This window comes from Macaca mulatta, chromosome 2 (assembly GCF_049350105.2).
Source record: "Macaca mulatta isolate MMU2019108-1 chromosome 2, T2T-MMU8v2.0, whole genome shotgun sequence".
Taxonomy (NCBI): domain Eukaryota; kingdom Metazoa; phylum Chordata; class Mammalia; order Primates; family Cercopithecidae; genus Macaca; species Macaca mulatta.
In genome coordinates, this window is record NC_133407.1 from 92,815,757 (window position 1) to 92,829,086 (window position 13,330).

General features: G+C 36.8%; 1 pseudogene; it reads right to left on the reverse strand.

Annotated features, from left to right (window-relative positions):
- Positions 1–11,555: 11,555 nt before the first annotated feature.
- Positions 11,556–13,019, reverse strand: LOC710614 (E3 ubiquitin-protein ligase RNF13 pseudogene; annotated as a pseudogene).
- Between the last annotated feature and the right edge of the window lie 311 nt (positions 13,020–13,330).

Here is a 13,330-nt window from a genome sequence, read left to right on the forward strand (position 1 = left end):
TCCATGATCACAAAAACAAATTAGAAATTACTAATCAGGTAAAAAAAAAAAAAGGAAGATCCTTTCACCTGGAACTTTAAAAAGAAACACCTATTTAGCAACTCTTGGGTAAAAGAGAAAATATAATCCAAATTACAGAATGTCTAAAAAAATAATAAAAACGAAAACACTTCATAGCATAATTTGTTTGAACACATTTACAGTAGCAACCAGAGGAATTCATAGCACTAAACACTTAAGAATAGAAGAATGAAAATAAGTAAGTTATATTTCCAACTCACAAATGAGGTAGAAAAAGCAACAAAATAAACCAAAAGAATTTATAAACAGGAAAATCAGGAAGGTATGCAAAAATTCCTAGGTGGAGAATAGAAAAACAGTAGAACTAATTAATATATCCAAATCCTGCCTCTTGAGAAAAAATGAACAAAACAAATTGCTAGTTCTCATGGTAGAGAAAAATCATATATAAATATACAGTATAAGAAATTACAATGAGGGGCCAGGCACAGTGGCTCATGCCTGTAATCCCAGCACTTTGGGAGGCCAAGGCAGGCGGATCACTTGAGGTCAGGAGTTTGAGACCAACCTGGCCAACATGGTGAAACCCTGTCTACTAAAAATCAAAAATCAGTAGAGCATGGTGATGGGTGTCTGTAATCCCAGCTACTCAGGAGACTGAGACAGGAAAATTGCTTGAACCTGGGAGGTGGAGGTTGCAGTGAGATGGGATCATGCCACTGCACTCCAGTCTAGGTGACACAGTGAGACTCCATCTGGAAAAAAAAAAATTACAAGGAGGAAATAACTATTTAAATTATAAAAAAAAAAAACTCATTAAGATGTTAATTTGCAGACCTGTATGCAAATAAATTTAAAAACCTAGAAAGGAATGATAATTGCTAGAGCAATATACATAACCAAAACTGATCCCAGCAGAGAGAGTAAAGGCTTGAATAAAACGATTTCTTTAAACAAAATAATGTTATCAAGGAACTATCCCGCCAAAAGCACTGGGCTAAGACAGTTTCACAGGGATTTTTTACCAAACCTTTAGAGAACAGAGACTACTAGTGCTCCATAGATTGTTCCAGAGTAGGGGTCCCCAACCTCCAAGCCGTGGACCAGTATTGACCCATGGCCTGTTAGGAACTGGGCCACACAGCAGGAGGTGAATGACAGGCAAGTGAGCATTACTGCCTGAACTTCGTCTTCTGTCAGATCATCAGCAGCATTCACTTCTCATAGGAGTACAAACCCTATGTGAACTCCACATGTGAGGGATATAGGTTGTTCTCCTCATGATAATCTAATGCCTGATGATCTGAGGTGGAACAGGTTCATCTGGAAACCATCTCCCTCAACTCCCAATGCCTAGTGTGGAAAAATTGTCTTCCACGAAATCAGTCCCTGGTGCCAAAACTGTTGGGGACTACTGTTCCAGAGCATTGAAAATGAGCTAACCTACTTACTTCTTTTAAAGAAAGAAGTAGAATATTGATAATTATATCTAAAAGTACTAACAAATGAAAACTAAAGACCAGTGAATATCCATGCGAAAGTGCTAAGTAAAATGTTGGCCAGCAGTGTCCAAACCTAAGGAAGAAAATAACACACCATGATCAAGTAAGATTTACCTCAGAAATACAAGGTGTATTCCACATTATTAAGTTCACCAATATAACAAGCTATCTTACTAGATCTGAGGGAAAAATGTGTTTATTTTTATAAATACTGAAGAAAAACTTTGACAAATTCAACACTCATTTCTGACAAGAAAGTTACTCCAGAGAATAAAAATTGGTGGATATTTTCTTAACTCCCTAAAATACGTACACCTTAGCCTTAAAAATGTCTTAATGAGGAAGCACTTGAGGCATTTTCACTAAGATTCAGGAACAGGCAAGAAGGCCAAATATCTCCATTACTATTCAACTTTGTAGTAGAGGTATTAGTCAATGCACATAAACAAGATGAATCAACTGAAGGCATTAGAATTGTTAAAGACAAGTAAAACTACCTCTATTAAGTAGATGATATGCCAGTACACATAAAAACCCCCAGAAATTTAAAGGTAAAACTGGCCCAACAAAGAAAGAATGAATAAGTCAGGACATAAAATTAACATTGAATAATCAACAGTCTTCATCTACACAAATAATAACCAGTTGGAGAAAATAATAGTAGACAAAATTCCAATAATGACACCAATGGAGAAAATTACATATTTAGAAATAAACTTAAGAAATGTGCAAGATTTGTGAGGAAAGTTTAAAATCAATCCTGAAAGTCACAAAAATAGATGAACAAAAAGGCATTTCCTCTTGTTGGATACTACAATGCAGCAGCATAAAGCTGTCAGTTCTCTCAAAGTGAATTTATTAATTTGATGAAATTCCATTAAATATAGTAATAGCTTATTTATGAAGCTAGATAAGCTGACAAAAAGGTTGATAGGGATACTTTCAGTTTCAAATCTGACTTGTAAAGAGCTTGGAGATTGTCACACTGTGTTTACAAGAAAAAGCTGTACAAACTGAAAAATCAATTATTTTTCTTTAACCCATTAGAAAACTGAGGTTGTAAGGCAAACTGCTACCCCCAAATCTGGAGAAGCAAGTTCATCTAGAGAGACACAGCTGAGATCTACTTACCTGGAACAGAAGTCTCTGGGTCCATAAACTAGCAGGAACTTTCAAATGGTAGTTTTGATTAACTGCAGGAGAGTAACTATGAACTCCAATTAGAATGAGAAACTCCTGGGGACAGTAGTCTGGGGGTCTTGAATTCTGTGAGCTTTCCTTCTAGGAACTTTATCAGGTTCTCAAAGACAAGACTGAGAAAGACACCCTCATGACTCTGACACGGGGAGGGAAGAGTAATCATTGTGAAATACAGAAATATGCCCAGAGCTTTCTTTGTAACAAAGGTTTACTTGAAGGAAAAAAACATTGCCAGAGTCATGATGAAATCTTTCTTGGTCTAATCTGTGATAACCTGTGAGGTTCCTATCAATACAGCATTCCTCCCACTCCAGTAGCCTCTGGCTTTTCTGTCTCATCTAAAGGGGTTTAAAATAATGTTAAAAGGTGTCACGAATTACAGGCAATGAACTGGGAATGTCATAGCTAAAGAAGGGAGCAGGGATGAAAGGAGAGAAAAACAGGTGAAGGTCATAGCCCCAAAAGAGAGGACCACTAAAACACTGAGATTTAATTGGAATATTATAGAATGCTCCCATCCCTCCACACCTTACCACCATACCACCACACAAACAAGATTACAGTACAATTACAATTGGATTATAGCTAACGGAGCAGCAAGATACAGACTCTGAAAAGTACTTAGGAAGTCCCAAAATCAAGAAGGGAGAAAAAACAAAAACAAGGGACATATTTGAAGCCTCTGATAACTATAACTATAGGAAACATAAACATAGACCCACTCCTAGGCAGGTTAACATAAATCCTCACATTAAAGGCCCATTTACCTCAGTTCGTATTATCTGATACAACATGTCCAGCTTTTAAGACATGACAAGGCAAAGAAAGGCAAAAGGCAAGAAAATAATCAGTCTGAAGAGACAAAGCAAGCATAAGAACCAGACTCAGATATGACACAGATGTTGGAATTATCAGACAGGGAATTTAAAATAATTATGATTAATATGTTATGCACTCTTGGGAGACAACATTCAAGAAAAGATGGGTTATTTAAGCAAAGGAATGGAAACTCTCAGACTCAAAGGGAAAGGTTAAAAGTAAAAAGCACTGTAACAGAAGTGAAGAGCATCTTGGATGGGCACATCAGGAGACTGGACACAATCAAGGAAAGTATCAGTGAGCTTGCAGATAGGTCAATAGAAACTTCCCAAATTTAAATGCAAAGAGAAAAGAGGAAAGAAAAAGCATAAAAACAGAATATGCAAGAACTGTGGGACAGTTCAAAAAGGTGTAAAATACATGTAGTATAGGAATAAAAGAAAATTATCAAACAAAATCATAATGATAGGGGTATGTCAACTGGACACAGGAGCCAACTGAAAGAGTCCTCAGGGGCCAAAGTTGAAACAATTTCAGCAGCAAAATAAAGAAATATCAGATTATAGCCCAAAATATAGAATAAATTTCCATGAGTCTATCCTGATATTTAAAAAATTGAATAAATATATGGGGAAGAATAGATAAATCTTTAGAGCAGAATTTCAAATAATTTATGTAGATACTCGATCTTCATGGAAGAGGAGCGTAACTCCCCAATATTTAACTGTCGTCTATATATAGTGACTTCCTTATCAAGCGTAGTATGGAAACGGTAACCTCACAGTGGAGAAACATGACAAAAACTACCTCTGCCAAGTGTTCAATGTTCGCATCAACAGTGATGTCATGTTGACAATATATGGTAAGTATGTCACTTTCCATCTTTGGTTTTCCTCCCTCAAACCCAAACCCAATATAATCATGAGGAAAGCATCAAACAAATCCCAATTGTGAGATCTTCTATAAAATACCTGACCAAATATTCTTAAAAACTGTCAAGGTCACCAAAAAAACAAGGAAACTCTGAAAAACTACCACGGCCAAGTGGAGCCTAAGAAGATATGACAAATAAATATAATGTGATATCCAGGATGCAATCCTAGGACAGAAAACGAACATTAGGTCAAAACCAAAGAAATATGAATAAAGTATGAACTTCAGTTAATTACCAATAACAATAATACCTTATTATTATTGGTGCAATTATCATGACAAATATACTATCCTATTTTAAGATGTTAATAATAAAGGGAAACTGTGTGGAGTATATCGGGAATTTTCTGCACTATTTTTGAAATTTTTTATAAGTCTAAAACTACTCTAAAATAAAAAGTTTATCTTTAAAAAGTTCATATGGCCAGGCGCGGTGGCTCACGCCTGTAATCCCAGAACTTTAGGAGGCCGAGGTGGGTGGATCACCTGAGGTCGGGAGTTCAAGACCAGCCTGACCAACATGGAGAAACCCCATCTCTACTAAAAATACAAAAATTAGCCAGGCATGGTGGCACATGCCTGTAATCCCAGCTACTCGAGAGGCTGAGGCAGTAGAATCGCTTGAACCCAGGAAGCAGAGGTTGCGGTGAGCTGAGATTGTGCCATTGCACTCCAGCCTGGGCAAAAAGAGTGAAACTCCATCTCAAAAAAAAAAAAAAAAAAAAGGTTCATATGAAAAAACAAATATGCAAAAATTGTCAGGAAAACACTAAAAACAAATCTACAAGGGATACTAATCCTGTTTAGACTTAATCCTACATTAAAACATACTATAGACTACATATAGTTAAAGCAATGTGGTACTGATGCATAGTCTAACAGAAATTAAATAGAAAGCCCAGGAGAAGACACAAATATATGTAGAAATTAAATATATGATAAAGATGTCATCTCAAATCACTGGAACAAAGATTTAATAAATAATGCTGGGTCAACTGATGAATCCTGTGGAAAAAATAAAATTAGATGCAGACTTCACATCAAATACAAGAATAAAATTCACAAATTATGAAATATAAATATTTTAAAATATAATTAGACAGAAGAAATGGAATTCACTAGAAGAAAGCATGCGTGAATTCCTCTTTAAATCTTATTGTTAAGAGAGGTTCCTATGACTCAAAATCCAGTGGCAATTTTTTACATTGAGAATTTGAGTACAGATTTAAAAATAAACATTTTTTGCCAGGCATAGTGGCTCACGCCTGTAATTCCAGCACTTTGGGAGGCCAAGGTGTGTTGGGGACAGGCCCTCAAATCTGGCTATACACAGGCCCCAAAACTGGACATAAGCAGAATCTCTGCAGCACTGTGACATGCTCGTGATGGCTATGACACCTATGCTGAAGGTTGTTGGTTTACCAGAATGAGGGCAAGGAATACCTGGCCCATCCAGGGCAGAAAACTGGCTTAAGGCATTCCTGAACCACAAACAATAGCAGGAGTGATCTGTGCCTTAAGGACATGTTCCTGCTGCAGATAACTAGCCAGACCCATCCCTTTGTTTCCCGTTTTAGTTAATCAATAATCTACAGAAACAATGCTTATCACTGGCTTACTGTCAATAAATATGTGGGTAAAACTCTGTTCATGGCTCTCAGCTCTGAAGGCTGTCAGCCCCCTGATTCCCACTCCACACTCTATATTTCTGTGTGTGTGTGTCTTTAATTCCTCTTGCACTGCTGGGTTAGGGTCTCCACCACCGAGCTGGTCTCGGCAAAGGCAGCCAGATCACTTAAGGTCAGGAGATCGAGACCATCCTGGCTAACACGGTGAAACCCCGTCTCTACTAAAAAATACAAAAAACTAGCCCCACGAGGTGGCGGGCGCCTGTGGTCCCAGCTACTCCGGAGGCTGAGGCAGGAGAATGGCGGGAACCCGGGAGGCGGAGCTTGCAGTGAGCTGAGATCCGGCCGCTGCACTCCAGCCTGGGCGACAGAGCCAGACTGAGTCTCAAAAAAAAAAAAAAAAAATTAGCTGGGCATGGTAGTGGGTGCCTGTAATCCCAGCTACTCAGGAGGCTGAGGCAGGAGAATTGCTTGAGCCTGGGAGGTGGAGGTTGCAGTGAGCTGAGATTGTGTCACTGCGCTCCAGCCTGGGTGACAGAGCAGGGCTCCATCTCTAAATAAACAAAGAAACAAACAAATAAATAAATATTTAAAAATAAACCTTTTTATTGCAAGAAATACCATTAGTAACATCAAAGACAAACAATAAACTAGGGGAAGAAAGGGTACCTTCAGTCCACACTGGAGACTTTCTCTTCCCAGCAAAAAAAAAAAAAAAAAATTAAATTAAATTTTAAAAAGACAACTGACAAACTAGGAAAAAATACTTGCAACATTACTGTAATAGAGATATTCCTAAGAAACAAACAAAAAAAACTTTAAACATTTTAGAAAAATATTTAGAATAAAAGAACTCTCATGACTCAACAATAAAAACACAACTTAATTTTAAAAGCCATTTGAATAATACTTCATTAAAGAAGGGATATAGCCCAGGCACAGTAGCTCACACCTGTAATCCCAGCACTTTAGGAGGCCAACAAGGGCAGATCATTTGAGCCCAGAAGTTCAAGACCAATCTGGGCAACATGGCAAAACCCTATCTCTACAAAAAAAAATTACAAAAATTATCCAGGCTTGGTGTTAAATTTGCAAATTAAAAACGAAAATAAAGAAGATACACAGAGGGCAAATAAGTACATGACAAGATGTTAGACATCATTAATCATTGAGAAAATGTAAATTAAAACCACAAAGACATACTATACATTTGCTAGAATTGCTACAATTCAAAAGAATGACAGTATCAAGTCAAGACAGGGATGTAGAGCAACTGGATATCTCAAACATTATGAGTGAGAATGCAAAATAATATAGTTCATGTGAAAAATAGTTTAACAGTACCTATAAAGTTAAATATATTATATGAACCAGCAATCTCATTTGTAACCATCCAAAATAAGTAACAATATGTGACCACACAAAGACCTATGTGGAAATGTTTATGACAGCTTTATTCATAATAGCCAAAAACTAAAAACAGCAACATATAAACATACTGGTAAATGAAGAAACAAATTGTAGTACATCCATGCAATGCAACACTACTCACCAGTAAAAACGAACAACCCACGAATACATGTAACATGTATGAATTTTAAAGCACTGTGTTAACTGAAAGAAGCCAGACACAAAAGGCTACATACTTTATTGCCAATTATATGACATTCTGGAAAGACAACAGCATATAGAGAGAAATGAGATTCATGGAAGCTGGGGGTAAAAAGAGGGGATTGTGCAAAGAGGCATGAGGAAATTTTTAACGATAAAAATCTGTTAAAATTTTTAAAAAGACAAAGGCTAGAATAACCTTTGTAATGTTGGAATAAATTTGAAAAATAAAACAGAGGTGGGGAGAGAAAAAGACAAATTAAGAGTTTCTTAGACACAGATCAGGGCAGGAGGGCAGATGGAAAAGAAGAGATACCTGATGACTAGAGGCTGAAAGAAGGTTCTTCGGAGAAGAGATGGTTCATGAAGCTTTTTCTGGAGAAATTCTGAGTTTTTGTGGGTAAAACTTTATTTTGTATCCCCAAAAATCTTCAGGAATAAAAGCAAATGTCTCATTGGCATTGGCTCTTTTGGATTTCTTGTGGATGCATTAAGGTTAGCTCCTGACTAAAACAGAGTTAGTTTATGCACATTAACATGGTTAGTCAATATCCTGCTTTTGTTTCAATGTCTCAGATCAAAAAGATCTTCAAGTCTAAGGTTGCTGAATTGGCCTGGCATTTTCAGCACGCATAATTCTGAAGAGAATGACCATTTTGAAAAGCTATAGTCTTTTATCCCCTTTTATATCAGGTTTATTTTATCAGAGAAATAAAAGTAGAGAGGTTTTACTCATTTCAGGGAATGCCTTAATAGTATTCTAATGTCTATTGTGATGATAAAAATGAAAAATTAGAGATAGGAGGAATTGCTAAGAGTGTTAACTACAGTGAAGACAGTTGAGACAAAGTGTACATGCAACAGATTTTGTTTTCAATTTTAGTTATTTTTCTTTTTTCCCCCTCACATTCACTTCATTTCTGGAAAGCAAGTCCTCTCCAAATCTGCTTGACACCAAGTCTTGAACACAGAATTACTTTCTTCTGTTTTATTAAAATACTGTTAGCACCTTTAATGCTAAAGTTTTTTTCTTGCTTCATTTGTAAACATAAATAAATACATAAAGTTATGTGTAATTGTATTAGTCCGTTTTCATGCTGCCGATAAAGACACACCTGAGACTGGGCAATTTACAAAAGAAAGAGGTTTAATTGGACTTACAGTTCCACATGGCTGGGGGAGCCTCACAATCATGGCAGAAGGTGAGGAGAAGCAAGTCACATCTTTTTTTTTTTTTTTTTTTTTTTTTTTTTGAGACGGAGTCTCGCTCTGTCGCCCAGGCTGGAGTGCAGTGGCGCAATCTCGGCTCACTGCAAGCTCCGCCTCCCGGGTTCACGCCATTCTCCGGCCTCAGCCTCCCGAGTAGCTGGGACTACAGGCGCCCGCCACTGCGCCCCGCTAATTTTTTTCTATTTTTAGTAGAGACGGGGTTTCACCATGGTCTCAATCTCCTGACCTTGTGATCCGCCCGCCTCGGCCTTCCAAAGTGCTGGGATTACAGGCGTGAGCCACCGCGCCCGGTCGCAAGTCACATCTTACATGGATGGCTGCAGGCAAAGAGAGAGCTTGTGCAGGAAAACTCCCGCTTATAATAACCATCAGATCTTGTGAGACCTACTATCATGAGAACAGCATGGGAAAAACCTGCCCTCATGATTCAATTACCTCCCACCAGGTCCCTGCCACAACACATGGGAATTCAAGATGAGATTTGGGTGGGGACACAGCCAAATCATATCAGTAACTTTAGTAAATTTACAATTAATGTTTAGGCAAACTATACTTTTAATATTTCAAAATAAACATTTTTATTAACTCTAGTTTTGTACAAAATGATTACAAAGATATATACTAGATTATATAATTATATATAATACATAATAAATATATACTAGATAACATATATCTAGTATGTTATAAAACACACAGGTATATATTCCTTTGAAACATGTGTTATATAACTTCAATTATATCTACGCTTTCCTTTTTTATTTTGATGGAGGGTAAATCTTTCTTTGGATATTTATTGTCCAAAGGATATTATATTGCTTTACATTCTCAACCCTCTGAACCTCACCCCACTCTACCTTTTTCTCTCCAAATAGCCACATTGTCTTTGGATACATCAAAGAAATCTGGATATACCATAAAGCTGATAGATGAGGAACATAAGTAAGAGGCTCCAGAAACATGGCACCATAAGATTAACACAGGGACCACCAGTGACCCTCAAAAATAACACTTCTTTTTTAAATTAAGATTTCCATAACAATTATTATGTTATAAATAATTATATCAAAAGCTATTTGAATTATTTTACTTATTTCTTTTTTAATCCAATTTAATTTCATAACTCAATTACTTTAGAATGCTGATACTAGGAATTTGCAGTTGAAGAGATAGCACATTTCACCAAAAACAATCCGAGGCTTATGGTTTTTTACAAGCAAAGTTTTTGCATGAAATTTTATTAGTTCATTTTGTTGAATGTACCTTCTTGAATTTCAGGGGCCATTGGTCATGTGATAGAAAAATCTTTGACCATTGTGTTGTAGTCTTCATGAACAAATAATTTTATGTTTTTGTTAAGTATACTTATTGCTAAATGACATGATTTTATTTTTCTTTCCAGCTTTTATTTTAGGTTCTAGGATACATGTGCAGGTTTGTTATATGAGTAAGTTGCATGTCTCTGGTCTAGTGTACAAATTACTTTGTCACCCAGGTAGTGAGCACAATACCAAATAGGTAGCTTTTCAATTCTCTTCCACCTCCCATCCTCCACCCTCAGGTAGGCTCTGGTGTCTACTGTTCCTTTCTTTGTGTCCATGTGCACTCAATGTTTAGGTCCCACTAATAAGTGAGAACATGGAGTATTTGGTTTTCTGTTCTTGCGTTAATTTTTTTTAACTGGATTGTAGAGTGGAAAACACGTTTATTAACATTCAAACTCCCCTCATACAAGGCCATATAAAAACCGTGTAAGTATTTTGATTATACATTAGTCTACATTTTCTACATAATTACAATGATGTATAATACAATTTAGCTTTTCATAATACATTGTTTCAAGACATCATTAGTTCTGTTAAACATAAGTCACTTTCAAATCCAATACTTGAATAATTTCCTCTGTGCATAGTTTAGCAGGGCTAATTAGCATAAGATGCCATTTATTAAGAGCTACATGATCTGAGCGTTAACAGTTGCTGAAGTTTGGTATTTTTATGCAGCATTTTCTTTTTGCTTTGATAACAATACCACAAAACTCTTAAGGATACTGAAATTTAGTAAGTAAAGTTCAGAGACATTACTTTAGTTATTGAATCAAATCTCCACATAACACTATAGTAATTAAAACGTTTTAAAAAAAAAAAAAAGTGTTGAAATCTGCACTGGTATAGACTGCTCCTGTCAGGATAAGACTCTGGAACAGAAAAGGAAAAGACTGCTTTGAGCTTCAATGTGCCGATAGGAGGAAAGACACTGAATTACCTTGTTGCCTCTCACTAATGATGGAAGGTCGGGTAAATGCCAGAACATATTCCAACTCAAAAACTCTAGGTAACTTTATGGAGGTAGAAGCTGCGTTATTTCATGCTAGGTAGCTGTAGCACTGACCTCACGTACAAAATGCAAAACACTTAAATACTGTGATCTAGGTCTTAATTGAAAGCTATACTGAAGACTTTTTGTTGTTGTTGTTGTTTTGGCTATACTTTCATTCCAAAAGAAGAGCTGAAATGATGCTTGAGTTACAGCACCAGTCTATTATTATCAGTGAAGAAGTACACTCTTGCAGATAAACACCAGATCAAAAGTCCTTTTTCAGCAATTTTATTAAATTGTAGAATACTAAAAAATAAGTTATTTCTATGGAAATCTTTGAAGGGAGTAAAAAAATCAAACTAAAGTATATACCTAAACATTTTAAAGGGAAATAAACCAATCATCTTCTGAAAGTCAAACAGTATTTGCTATGTTGTAATCCCATTCACTATTAGGCTGCAACTGGACCACAACATTATGTTCATTAGTTTCGTTTTCTTCATCACTATTGTTGGTATCTTCATTGTCATCTTCCTCATAGTCTACAGATTTGGTCATGTTCTGATGCGAGCGGGATTCTGACAAAGCCCCAAATGACTGGGCACTGACAGAAGCTAAAAGTCTAACTAAAGGAGTATGTTCTGTCACTTCATTTTATTCTTGACTACCATCTGTGTCAGAGTCTGAATTGCCTTGAGAAGGAACTTTTTGCTTGCACACTGGACAGGTTTTTTTGGTTTTTAGTTAGTCAAGGGTCTACACACTTGCAGTGATAAGCATGGGAACAGGGAAGGATTCTGAGCTTGTGTCCCTCTTCCTGCTCATCTGAACAAATGGCACATACATCGTACTCATCTCCTTTCTTGAATTTATGTATAGGGAGTTTCTTAAGTTGATCTTTATGAAGTCTGTTTCTTCTAGCTCTATGTCTATCCTGGAAAAAATTTGTGATCCAATAGAAATGAAAGCATATTTCCATAAAACAAATGTCCATGTCAGCTTTATTTGTAATAGCCAAAAACATGAAAATGACTATAAAGATGAGACAGATGCCTACTATGGTAAGGAAGGCAATTAGGTAGCATTCCAAGGGAAGACTAAATTCTGGAATTAAGATAAGGTGGCCCCCTTTTTCATATGTGAATTCATCTTTCAGAGAATTAGCTGATGATTCACCAATAAAGACAGATGGAATGTCAGTTGTCTTTAGTACCTCAATGTCGTTGGATTCCATGCTAATGAGGTCAACAGAATCAACATCATGAACTATGGCTGCTTTGTATTCTGCTCTCTGTGCATTTAAAATCTTTGTATCAAAATTATAATCAAGTCTTCTGATTAACACAATGAAAGTGCCAGATGAATTATCTTTTACTGGTGGAGGCACTATGGGTTTACACGCATTCTCTGGTTTTGAGTTAATCAAAAAACCCTTTAAACTTTCAGCTGGAAGTCTATAACCAAATCTTGCAGGAAGGTCATCAAATGTCAGATGTATTTTCAAAGTTATATGCTAAAATGTCTGCTTCTACAGGCAGTAGGTTTAAGAATGCAAAGAGCTGGACAGTCAAGATGGTGTAGACTTGTGTGACTGACAACATAAGCATCCCTGTGGAGAGCAGCATCTTGTTGTAAAATCACCTGGAAGTCCAGCCCTCGCAACACAAACAGTCTTGCTGGCCACGTTGCAGGAGAAGTCCCTACCTTGACTTCATGACTGAATATCTGCACTGACCCCACAGCCCGGAGTAGGAGCAGGGATGACAACACTTCTTGTGTTAATTTGTTAGGAATAATGGCCTCTAGCTGCATCTTGCAAATGACATGATTTTGTTCTTTTTTATGGCTGTGTAGCATTCCATGGTGCTTATGTACCACATTTTCTTTATCCAGTCCCCCACTGATGGGCATCTAGGTGGATTCCATGCCTGTGCTTTTGTGCATAGTGCTGCAATAAGCACATGCCTGTGTCTTTTTGGTAGAACAGTTTATATTCCTTTGGGTATATACCCAAATATTGGATAGTTGGGTCAAATGGTAATTCTGCTTTGAGCTCTTTGAAAATTC